At 35.8% G+C, this 12,854-nt stretch overlaps 1 pseudogene; it reads right to left on the bottom strand.

The window, feature by feature from the left end:
- Positions 1-12,559, bottom strand: part of LOC116551137 — a 30,170-nt pseudogene extending 17,611 nt beyond the window's left edge.
- Positions 12,560-12,854: the final 295 nt, after the last annotated feature.

Below are 12,854 nucleotides of genomic sequence, written 5' to 3'. Positions count from 1 at the left end.
AGATGGAACAATGTGAAAGTGATTTTCTAGAAGGTAAGCGAAGAACTTGTTATAAGATTGAGGAGTAATCAGTTGTGTTAAGATGATAAATGAAACCTGAGAACTCACCATGAGAACAGTATACAGTCCAATGTCCCTTGGTTTTGCCTCATTTTCTCAAGATTCAAAGTCCCACCTCCCATGATGTTCCAAGACTCTGTGTGTGGAGGAGTAAGTTTTTGTATCACGAATTGGAGAAGGATATTCCCCTAAGACTTTGTAGTTGTCACAGTGAGGAATTCTCCAAAACCAACAGGAGTTGGTTACTGTGTAGACAAACACGAACACATGTCTACTGCAGTCATCAATTACAATGTTCTTTCAGTTTGTCATGGTTCTAAAAGCATGTAACATGTGTGGCCAAAATCTTTCCCATCCCTGTAGGCACACTTCTTTTTCAGGGTGACTTTGCATCTATTCTCATCAAGAGGTTATAGTTATGTCCCTACTCCTTGAATCTGAGCATATGAGATTGTTTTATCTGGTGGGTCATTTAATAAATACATCACAAGGAGTGGCTAGGAAAGTGCTTGTCTATTAGGACCTGCATTGTTGCTGTATTTGGAACACTATAAGCATAGCTATATTTCAAAGAAGCTCAAGCTAACCTGCTGGAGGGTAAGAGACATGCAGTAGAGTCAACCAGCCCTTTACTTCATTGACATAGCCAAATGTTAGACATGGGATGAGACCATCCTACATTATCCAATTACCAATTGATTCACCAGCTAGCTCAGTAGAGAAATCAGTGAAATTGGTTCAGCCAACTCACAAAATTGTGAATTAAATAAAACTATTGTTGCTTAAAGCCACTACATTTTGGAGTGGTTTGTTACACAAGAAAAGCTAACTAATGATCTATGATTCAATGAAATCCCAACCATAATCCCATCACAACAAATTATTTTATGGATATAAAAAATCTGATTCTGAAGTTTGTTTGTAAAAGCAAAAGTCCCAGGATGGCCAACACAATATTGAAGAAGAACAAATGAAAGGATTCTACTACTTAACATCAAGACTTACCATAAGCTACAGTAATTGACAGTGTGGTTTTGGAGAGAATAGACAAATGGATCAATGGAACAAGATAGAGAGCCCAGAAATAGACACACTTAAATGTAGTCAACTGATCTTTGACAAAGGAGCAAAGGTAATATAATATAGAAAAGATACCCTTTTCAATAAATGGTGCTGGAACAACTGTACATCCACATGTAAAAAAGTGAATCTAGACACAGACCTTCACAAACATTAACTCAAAGGATCACAGTCCTAATTGTAAAACACAAAACTATAAAACTGCTAGAAGATAATATAGGAAGAAATCCACGTGACTTTGGGTTTGGTCTTAACTTTTTATGTATAACAACAAAGATGTGATCCATGAAAGAAATAACTGATTGTCTTTTTGAAAGACAATGACAAGAGAAGACAATATACAGAGTAGGCAAAAATATTTACTAATGACATATCTGATAAAGAACTGTTATCCAAAATATACAAACTATTCTTAAAACTGAGAAATAAGACAACAAAAATGGGCAAAAGACCTGAATAGACACCTCATGAAAGAATATGTACAGATGACAAATAAGCATATGAAAAGTTGCTCAGCATCGTGTCATTATGGAAGCAACAATGAGATACTACTGCAAACCTGTCAGAATGGCCCAAATCCAGAACACTGACAACACCAAATGCTAATGAGGATGTGGAACAACGGGGACTCATTCATTGCTTGTGAATGCAAAATGGCAATGGCAATTTGGAAGACAGTTTGGTAGATTCTTACAAAATTAAATGTACTCGTATTATACGATCCAGGATCATCCTTGTTGATGTTTATCTAAATAAATTGAAAACTTATGTTCATGCACAAACCTATACATGGGCGTTCACAGAAGATTTATTTGTAAATACCAAAACTTAGAAGCAATCAACATGTCCTTCAGGAGGTTGAATGGATAAATGGTAGTACACCAGACAACAGAATATTAATCGACAATAAAAAGGAATGAATCATCAAGCCATGGAAGATATGGAGGAATCTTAGATGCCTATTACTAAGCAAAAGAAGCAAATCTGGAAATGCCATATATTATATGATTCCAAATATGTGATATTTTGGAAAAGAGACAGTAGAAAGGCCAGTGGTTGCTAGGTATTGGAGCAAGGGAAGGTTGAATACGCAGATCACAGAGATTTTTTAGGGCAGTGAAACTACTCTGTGTGATACTATCATGGTGGATCCATGTCATTATGCTTTTATCCAAATGCATATAACATATAACACTGAGAGTGGACCTTAATATAAACTATTGGCTTTAGGTGATAAAGTGTCAATGTAGGTTCATCAGTTATAACAAATGTCCCACTCAGGTGTGGGACTTTGATAGTGGAGGAGGCTGTGTGTATACGTGTGGGGGCCGGTGGTATAAGGGAACTCTCTGTACTTTCCACTCAATTTGGCTGTAAACTCATAACTGCTCTAAAAAATAAAGTTTATATAAAAGAAAAAAACAGGCCAAGCATGTGGCTGTCACCCGTAATGCCAGCACTTTAGAAGGCCAAGGCAGGAGAATTGCTTGAGCCTAGGAGTTTGAAAACAGCCTGAGAAATATAATGAAACTGTCCCTATCAGACATAGAAAGCTTAACCAGGCATGGTGGTGTGTGCCTGTAGTCCCAGCTACTTGGGTGGCTGAGGTGGGAGGATCACTTGAGCCTGAGAGGTTGAGGCTACAGTGAGCCCTGCTTGTGCCACTGCACTTCAGCCTGGATGACAGAATGAGACCCTACCTCAAAGAAAAACAACAACAACAAACAAACCAAAAACCAAAAAGCCGATACTTGCTTTTACATAAAAATAATTGCCAAAGTATCTGTTTGTAAAGACCTTTAAGTCCTAAACTTAGAAGTGGTTGTATAGATTATTAGCAGGAGCAATATATTCTTTTCAACTTAAGCGAAGAATCTGATCAGATTTTGGTTCAGAAAATTGAGAAAAAGCATATTAGTTTATTTATTTACAAATATATTTTGTGCCTGATACTGAATAGGAAGACCCCATACTGGTGACTGAAGAGATGATGATTTATTTTCAAGGGAAAAAGATAAAAAATAAAAGATAAAATATGCAAAGCCTTGGGATAGCAAAATATTAATATATTCACTTTGGGTTTTTACTTATTAGCAGTGCTGAGCAGGCCATTAAGCAGAGGTTCTGGGGACAGAAGATCCAGTTCACTTCTTTCCTCTCCTTACTGTATTTGGAACACATTTCCAAAATATACATTACTTCATATGCTCCTGGAAGAGACTGAAGCTTCTGGGACAATTTCATTCTGAGCAATTAACCTGAGGCCTCTCTGAATGAATTAATACATTGATGATCATATTATAAACTCATCAATTTTTTGAAAACCAATTCAAAGTAATTTTCTAATTAAATGGTTTGTTAAACCAGTTAAACAATTTATTTGAGGGAATTCTGTTTTGCACACTTGGAAAAGCCATATTGTCCTGTTTGGAACGAGATTGCTTTCACAAATTCTGGAGTGCTCATTCTCAAAGAAACGTAAGATCAAAGGGTACCAGCCTGCTAAGTAACGCAAAGAACATGGCATTGCTCCCCCCAGAAGGTCAAAGTATGACTGCCTCTACTGGTGAGAACTTTGATAGAGGAAAGACACATTATCTCATGATGCCAGTCTCAAAATAATGTTGAAAGTGAAATTTGCTTCAAATTCTTGAAATTAAAGGCAGTCAGTATTTTAAATTATGATACAATTTGTGACAAATCTATTGGTTTGCAAGACTTTAACAAAGTAATATGATACTATTAGATGTATATATGTATATGTTATATATTTTAAACAATATTTATTATACAAATATACTCTGTTCCAAATTTTTCTGTTATCCATTTATTGTACAAATTATCTCTTTTATGCTAAATATGGATTAGGCAAGCTATTTCAGACTTATCCTAGGATGATTTCAATTTGCTTTCTTAAAAAAAAACAAAACCCAAACAAAAACTGTGTGTAATGTTCCAGCAACTGAGGCAGTTTAGCATCCCAGAGGTATTTGGGCTAATATTCTGCCTAATGCAATCTTCTTGTTATCAGCCCATCATCAGCTCATTATCCCTTCAATAATGTAATATAAGTGACTAAACCCCTAGAGCTGATTGTATCACAAAGGGATTACCCGGGTCCCATTCTGGGAATTAAACCTGCAGACAAAGGCCAGACAGCTGGGCAGCTGCAGCAATTTGACATCGGTTATTTGCTGTGTACATTAGTACAATCTGCTGTCACAGTGCAGAATTGTCAACATTCTAGTTGTGTTCTCCAGACCCTACTTTTAAGACATGAACATCCTTGAGTGAACTTTAAGTACTCAATAATATAGTTAAATTCACAGCAACTGAGGATATAGAAGGAAAACGTAATGAATCTGAAAGGCTCTGGATTCTGCAAGATGTGTTTGTGAGTCTGCAAATTGTAGGCACTGAATTAAATCTTAGAAAAGAACTGAAAGTGTGGTCCATAATCTTTCAACAATGACACCGTTTCCCTTACTCAGCTTCTTAAGAACGTTTTTCTTCCTGTTAATTACCTTACTAGTCGGAAAACTTAATTCCATTTGAAATTAGAATTGCAGTAAACAATGTCACATTTTAACTTCTATTTCCTGATTGTCTTTTAACCATTTGAGCAAAAATTCATGTGTTAAAAGGTTTCTGCTTTGGAAACATCATATCCAAGGGGAAGATTTTCAGCTGTAATCCAACCTTATTATATTATCAGAATTTACTAATTGTAAGTAACTTACATATTTGCATGCAATTATTAGGACAGAGTCTTAAGGCATTTTTGTTATTGCCCAATATGAGAATCTGAACTTCTGAAAGGCTGTCAATTCCATGCCTTTCCAAGATACTGCATATATATCCTTTTAATCATTTTTCAGTCTCAGTGCTTCCTGTGTGACTCCCTATCAAATGGGATTATGTATTAAAAGAGACTACATTTGAAACAGCTTTCCCAAATAACGCATTTGCTGGTGCCTATGATGTGCCTGGTAGCTAAACATGAATCTTATTTCAATTGAACTCTATTTAGTCTCTGGAATCAGGATGTTACCCAGTTTGACTTTAACACAATCAGTCAAATTAGCCTAGTCCTAGAGGCCAGGACCTGATAGATATTGGGTGAAAGCTAAACTAAATCATGTTAAGAGTTACAATAATAATGTAAACAGAAAATTATACTTACATTTTAGTCTAGAATTTAGAAAGTCTAGAATAAATGTAGCTTTAGGTATAAGTTAGGCAATGCATTTTCTTTGTATCATTGGTAAGTAAAGGTAAAAATATTAAAAAATATGCAAGGCCCATAAAACTTTTCCTGGATAAAAAAGTTTTGTGAAAGCTAAGTACCCCTAAGTCTAATTTAAGCCCCATTTCCAAAGAGGAGTGCTAAATATTTCATTGAAAATTTGGTAGAATTTTACCAGCACAGGTAAAAAATGTAAAAATGAATTTTTTTTCCTTAAGCTGGTTGAATATACTAAATTTTATTTGTAATTATGATTTAAACAACATCCTCAAAAAGGATGCACCTCAGTGACAGGTCCCTCATACCAATAATATCAGGTGCAATTTGTCCTTTATTTCCCAGAGTTCCTCTGGTTTGTAAGGGATGGTCCTCAATTAGTTGTGCTATGTTTCCTCTTGCTTGGTAAGCATTTTTGGTCAAACAAGGAATGGCAGAGTTCCACAATTAGATCAAAAGATCAATCCTAATGTACCATTTTCTCCTCACCCTCCCGCTGTAATAAAGTGGCTGCAGTTCTCCAGGGGACAACTCAAAATCCTAGGACTGATATTTCTAAATTAGCTGACTCTCTGACCTTGCTGGTAATTGCGTTAGTTTATCAATGTTCAACACAATTTATTACTCTCCAATATGTACCAAAGTGTTTATCTCTCAACACTAACAATATTAAAAAATCTAAACTATCTAGTGCCACACAAAGAAGCACCCTTTCATTAGGGAAAAACATAAATAAGTGGGAAATGTCACATGACCTGCCTCAGCACAGAAGAGTTGCAGGTCTGAAAGGAGCTGTCTCCTTCTCTGATTTAGCAATGTTATGCTACTAAAATCTGGAGGAAGAGAAAATAAGTTTTATTTCCATTTGTGTGTGTGATGCTGGAATTAAATGATGCTTCCTGCATTACTAAAGTCATGGCTTCGTTACTTCATTATTCCAAGAAAAATGAATGGCATTGATAAAGCCTTATCAAAGCATTTGAAAGTAATGTGGGCATTGATGGCATCTCACTCTGGCTTTAAACATGGTGCACTTTGATGGAGAAAAGCATTAAGTTCATGAGTATCATTTTGGGGTAAAGAAAATCAACAGCATTTATTTACCACCTTCATCTTAATCATTTTATTATATGTTATTTAAACCTTTTGTTTGATTATGGTAGTAAACAAGCTATGACAAACTCATTGTCTATTAGATTAACTCAAGGTAATATGATATTGAAGCTTTGCAAAAAAAATATGCTGTCTGTTTTTAACGTACTGTGGATGAGGACGTGTGGCATATCCTGGCTTTGAACAATCTTAATAGCGCGCTCAGCCAGAAGTAGGTGTGATAAAGATCATGCTGTCCAACTTTAACTAATGTGTTGCCTTTTATCTACCTTACTCCTCCCCAGAGGCAGACTGCTCTGTACTGTTTCTTCACAGATGATAGAGAAGTTAGGAAGCATTCAGTACACATCCACCCACTCACCCACCTCCTATTTCCCATTAAACCACTTTCCTGTGTTTGTTCTTTGCTCTTGAGGAATGAGTTTCAAAGGCAACTCTCACTCAAATAAAACTGGTCTGGAGGCTTGCAAAGCATTTGATGTCTTCATCTCTAAATCTTGGAGTCAGCTGGACGTGGTGGCTCATGCCTGTAATCCCAGCATTTTGCGATGCCAAGGCAGGCAGATCATGAGGTCAGAAGTTCGAGACCAGCCTGGCCGACATGGTGAAACCCCATCTCTACTAAAAATACAAAAATTAGCTGGTGTGGTGGTGGGCGCCTGTAATCCTAGCTATTCGGAAGGCTGGGGCAGGAGAATCTCTTGAATCTGGGAGGTGGAGGTTGCAGTGATCCGAGATCAAGCCACTGCACTCCAGCCTGGGTGACAGAGTGAGACTCTGTCTCAAAACAAACAAAAAACAAATAAACAACAACAAAGAAACTTGGAGTCTTTAAATTATAGGTCATATTATTGCTATTATTGTTATTATTTCCTGTATTTATAATAGTTAAGCTGATGTTCTTTCAAAGGCTAGATATGTTTTAATTTCTTTTGTTTGCTAGCAGCTTCAGTGCAAAGAGAAAAATCTTTTTGGTAAGGGAATGATAAGATTTGAATCCTCTATGCAATTTACCTTAGAGTTTTCCACAGCACTTAAAAAAGAAATCTGTATTTGGGACACTTCATTGTTTTAATTACATGACAAAGTTATGGAAATTCTTCTAGTTTTAAAAAGTCCTCAACTTCTCTGTCATCCCTTTGGTGTTTGGATGTTATTTATGTCACATTAGTATTGCCAACCCAAGTCAAGAAATCCCCAAAGTCTGTCCATTGTGTGTGTTGTTGCTCAAGCTAAACTACAAATGCAATTTACACTATTGTAGATTCACATTGAACACTCACTGAGCACCTCTAAAGGGCCACATTCTGTCCAATCCATATCACGTGCACGTTGCATCCTTTCATTAGAAAATATTAGAAATGAATTTTTGCCTATTTTAATAAAAAATTTACTCAGATTCGTTGATGAACTTTATAGCACTTTGTTTTAAGTAGGTAATTCGATAGCTTTCATTCAGGTAAAAATAAAGGATAAATATGAGTCATAATTTTGAGCAATAATATCATTTCTAAAATTGAAATAGCAGAGTTTGTAACTTTAGAAACCCTGTCTCAGTTTGCTCAGGCTACTATAACAAAACACCTTAAACTGGTTAACTTCCAAACAACAGAAATCTATTTCTTGTAGTTCTAGAGTCTGGAAAGTACAAGATCAAGGTGCCAGCAGATCTGGTGCCTGGTGAGGGATCGTTTCTGTACCCCATAGATGGCACCTTCTCAGGCTCCTCACTTGGTGGAAGGGTGAATAGGCTCCTTTGTGCCTCTTTTATAAGGACACTAATCCCATTCATGAGGGTAGAGCCCTCAAGACCTAATGCCTCTTAAAGACCAAATCCCTTAATATTATTTTATTGGGGATTAGATTTCAACACATGCATTTTGAGTGGACACACTTTCTGAACATGGCAACCTTCTAGGTAAAGAGGGTGGCGAACATTTGCTGGCTGCCTGCTGTGTTCCCTCAGTATTGGAAATAGTTTACCTGATCTCCAAAAACTATTAACCAAGCATCTATTTTGTGACAGGCACTGTGCTTATCAAAAAGGATGTGAGGGTAAAATAAAGTAATTTAAAGTAAAATAAAGTAAAATAAAATAAAGTAATACTCTGGCAGGGTGTCCGTGGCTCATGCCTATAATCCTAGCACTTTGGGAGGCTGAGGTAGAAGGATAGCTTGAGGCCAGGAGTTCAAAACCAGCCTGATCAACATAGTGAGACCCCCCCTCTCTAAAATAAATAAACAAATAAAAAAAATTTAGCTGGATATGGTGGCATGCACCTGTATTCTCAGCTGCTCTGGAGGCTGAGGCAGGAGTTCTTGCTGAGGCAGGAACTCCTTGGTTCTGGAGGCTTGAACCCAGGAGTTTGAGGCTGCAGTGAGTTATAATGATGCCACTGCACTCCAGCCTGGGTGACAGAATGAGACCTGTCTCAAAAATAATAATAATAAAATAAAGTAATTCTGCATGAATTCAAGAGGATACAGAGAAGTGATCAGGCCCTTTATATACAATGTTCTACTTGATGCAAAAGTGGTGAGTGTAGAGTATTATAGGAACATGCAGAGAAATACCTGGTCTGTCTTAGAGAAGGCCATGCAGACCAAATAATGCTAAGGAGGAGGCTTCTAGCTTCTGTTTAGAATCCCATCTCCCCACCTCCTTCATTCTATCTCTCCTTCCTTCTTTCTCTGCCTCCCTTCCTTTTTCCTGCCTTTTTCCTCCTTTCCTTTCACTAGATTTTTAAAAATTACAGAAGTATGACTTGATTTTTGTAGTACATCTAACAATGCAGAGATATAGAAAGCAAAAGTTAACAAGCTTCCTATTATGAATTCTGAACACTAATTCTCTGAAGTAACTACAGAGAAGAGTTTTTTTTTTTTTTTTAAATTATACTTTAAGTTCTGGGATACAAGTTTGTTACATAGGTGTATACATGTGCTATGATGTTTGCTGCACCCATCAATCTGTCATCTACATTAGTTATTTCTCCTAATGCTATCCCTCCCTTTTCCCCCGACCCCTGACAGGCCCTAGTATGTGATGTTCCCCTCCCTGTACCCAAATGTTCTCATTGTTCAACTCCCACTTATGACTGAGAATATGCAGCGTTTGGTTTTTTGTTGCTGTATTAGTTTTCTGAGAATGATGGCTTCCAGCTTCATCCATGTCCCTGCAAAGGACATGAACTCATCCTTTTTTATGGCTGCATAGTATTCCATGGTATATATGTGCCACATTTTCTTTATCTAGTCTATCATTGTTGGGCATTTGTGTTGGTTCCAAGTCTTTGCTATTGTGAATAGTGCTGCAATAAACATACGTGTGCATATGTCTTTATACTAGAATGATTTATAATCCTTTGGGTATATACTGAGTAATGGGATTGCTGGGTCAAATGGTATTTCTGGTTCTAGATCCTTGAGGAACAGCCACACTGTCTTCCACAAAGGTTGAACTAATTTACAATTCCACTAACAGTGTATGGAAAAGTGTTGCTATTTCTCCACATCCTCTCCAGCATCTGTTGTTTCCTGACTTTTTAATGATCGCCATTCTAACTGGTGTGAGATGGCATCTCATTTTGGTTTTGGATTTGCATTTTAGAGAAGAGATATTATATGTGTATTTTTTTCCGAAAAATGGAATCACACTAAACAGATTATTCTGCAACTTGATCTTTCTCTCAAATTTTTTTTATGAGGCCATATTAGAAACCAAATAAAAATTTCTTAAAATGCCATGCTGAAAAATCAGATCTGTGTTTTCATTTGTCCCTATAATTTTCATTTTCTACCTTTTTTGTACTTTCTAAGTTAATGTTACACCATGCAAATTCCATTTGATGACTGTATTTCTCTCATCTCCTCCCTTCCTGCTCTCCCTTCCTACTGATGTTAACTCTTAATGACCTCCTCACTTTGAACACCTTCTCTTTGCTTGATTCACTCTGAACAAAACTCTTTTCTATGCTCATACTAATCAATTTATATGCCTCCTAACATATGTATTGAAAGCATTAACAGATCCTGTTGTTGAAGATTTTATAAAAACTTGTTCAGATAAGCATCTTAACATGCCATAATGAATGTAATAAAATTCACTCAACTGTTACTCTATGAGTGAACAATTTGGTTGCTTTTTGGACATTACAAAAAAATCTTGCAACAAACATCCTCCATGTATCCTATATACAGCTTTTGTTTATGAAGAATAAATTCTCTAATTAAAGATTGCTGCATTCAAACATAAGTGTATTTCTAGCTTTCTAGCCATTGCCAGATTGTTTTAAGGTTATGGGAGTATTGACCAGCAATATATGAGCTTTCTGGTTTTTTTAATAAACACAAGATGTGATTGCTCTTTAATTTTGCCAATGTAATGAGTAAAAAGGAGATGTCTATCTCATTGTTTAATTTGAATTTCCTCAGCTGTTAGTGAGAACGCACATTTTTTATATGTTTGATATTCGCTTAGTTTTATAGTTTACCTATTTATATCCTTTTTGTTTTCTTCTTAAAAATCAATTTGTAGAAGATCTTTTAGTATCGGAGATATTTGTTTTTTGTATTGGTAGGGCTTTCAGTTGATAACAATGGAAACCAGCGGGCTGAGGTTGTCCGAAATCTGTTGAAGGATGTTGAGCAGTTGACAGAATCAGTGGAAAGAGGGTTAGGCTGAGTTTCCAGGAACAGCACACAGCATAGCACTGAAGGACTGGCCCAGGGAGAACATTCAGCCTCACTCCGGTAACTGTTGCCGCCCACTCCTGCAAAATCAAGTAATCTTGCAAGGCTGTTCTGTAAGTGGTTTAGTTCGGCATCATGAGGTTGCATATCACTGACTGAACATGCAAACCTGGCTGTGCACTGTCTGCAAAGGGGGCTAGGAAAATGAGTTTCTGAGTTCTACTATGTAAAGGTGGGATTCAGAATGAGGTAATCTATTAAAATGAAGGGAGGATATTTGAAAGAATTTGTACACCACAAATGACGGATAACAGACTGCATCTGTTATCTGTCTTATGAGTTGCAAATTTTTTTTTCTAATCTACATGGCTTTGCTAATGAATCTTTTATTGGATACTTAAAAAAAATATGTTTCTCTCCCTTTATGGTTTCTGAGTGTTCTGTCTTGCTCAAGGGGTTATCTACCATCCCAAGATTATATAAATAATTTCTTAAATTTTATTTTAATATTATTTTACTTTGAATATTTGGATCTTTAATTCATATGAAATTTAGTTTTGAATATGATATAAATTGGAATCTAAGGCATTTTTTTTTCAGGTTAATATCCACACCAAAATAATGCTTTCCTGCCCCCATTCAATGGAAGTGCCAGTTCTGTAAAAGATTAAGTTCCCATATTAACTTGTATGTATATATTTCTCAACTTTTATTTTACTTGTCTATCTTATTCTTGTGCAAATCTATGTTGTTTTGAATTATAAGAACTTTAAATACTTCCTATAGTTTTAATAGTTATACTTTAGTCATAGTTTTATAATATTTTATTGCTTTTTATGATTATCTCAAACATTTTAAATATAAAATATAAAATAATGTTACCCTAGTCTTAGAAAACAAATTGGAATCCTTATCAAAGTTGCATTACAATTCATAAGGATTGACCACATTATGAGACTAAGTCTTTATATCCGATAATATACTCTTCATTCAGTTATTTTCTTTATCTTTCCATAAGATTTTGTAGCTTCCTTCATCTACATCATGTATCTTTCTTGCTAAATTAATTCCTGGGTTAAATTATATTTTTTATTGCTATTGTGAATGGAATATTCTTCCACTTCAAATAATGATTGTTAACTAGTATTATAGACTAGCAGTGAACTTTTGTGTATTTATCCTGCATCAAGACCACCTCCCAAGTTCATTTATTATAGTTTGATAGTGAGAGTTTCATAAATCAAATAAAGAAATTTGTATTGCTTTTACTTTATTATTTATACCAATTACTTGATAGTTTTAATTTTATTAACTAACACTCAGCGTTGAACATGTTTCTTCTTTCTCTGCTTCTGCATGGTAGCCTGCCATCTTGGTTAGCCTTATGTGTCATCTTTTGACATTTTCTCTCAAACATGCCTACCTCACTTAAACTATTGTGAATTTGTTAATTTTATTGAAATCTTAAAGACTTATGTGGAGGACTTTGTTAGTTACTCATAGCCTCCCACTCTTTCTTTCTGGTATTCCTTTTATCTATTCATTGTAATAAATAAATCTCAATCCATGCTTAAATTCCTAATCCATGCTTCTCTCTGTCATGCCTAGGATCCAGGAAGGTAAGCCTTTCCATGACTTCCTGAAATTCTGGTAATAAATATTTTTG

This window comes from Sapajus apella, unplaced genomic scaffold, assembly GCF_009761245.1.
Source record: "Sapajus apella isolate SASKATOON/1434 unplaced genomic scaffold, GSC_monkey_1.0 scaffold9, whole genome shotgun sequence".
Lineage (NCBI taxonomy): Eukaryota > Metazoa > Chordata > Mammalia > Primates > Cebidae > Sapajus > Sapajus apella.
Note: the sequence above shows the minus strand (reverse complement) of the source record. Positions and strands in the feature narration are given on the sequence as shown.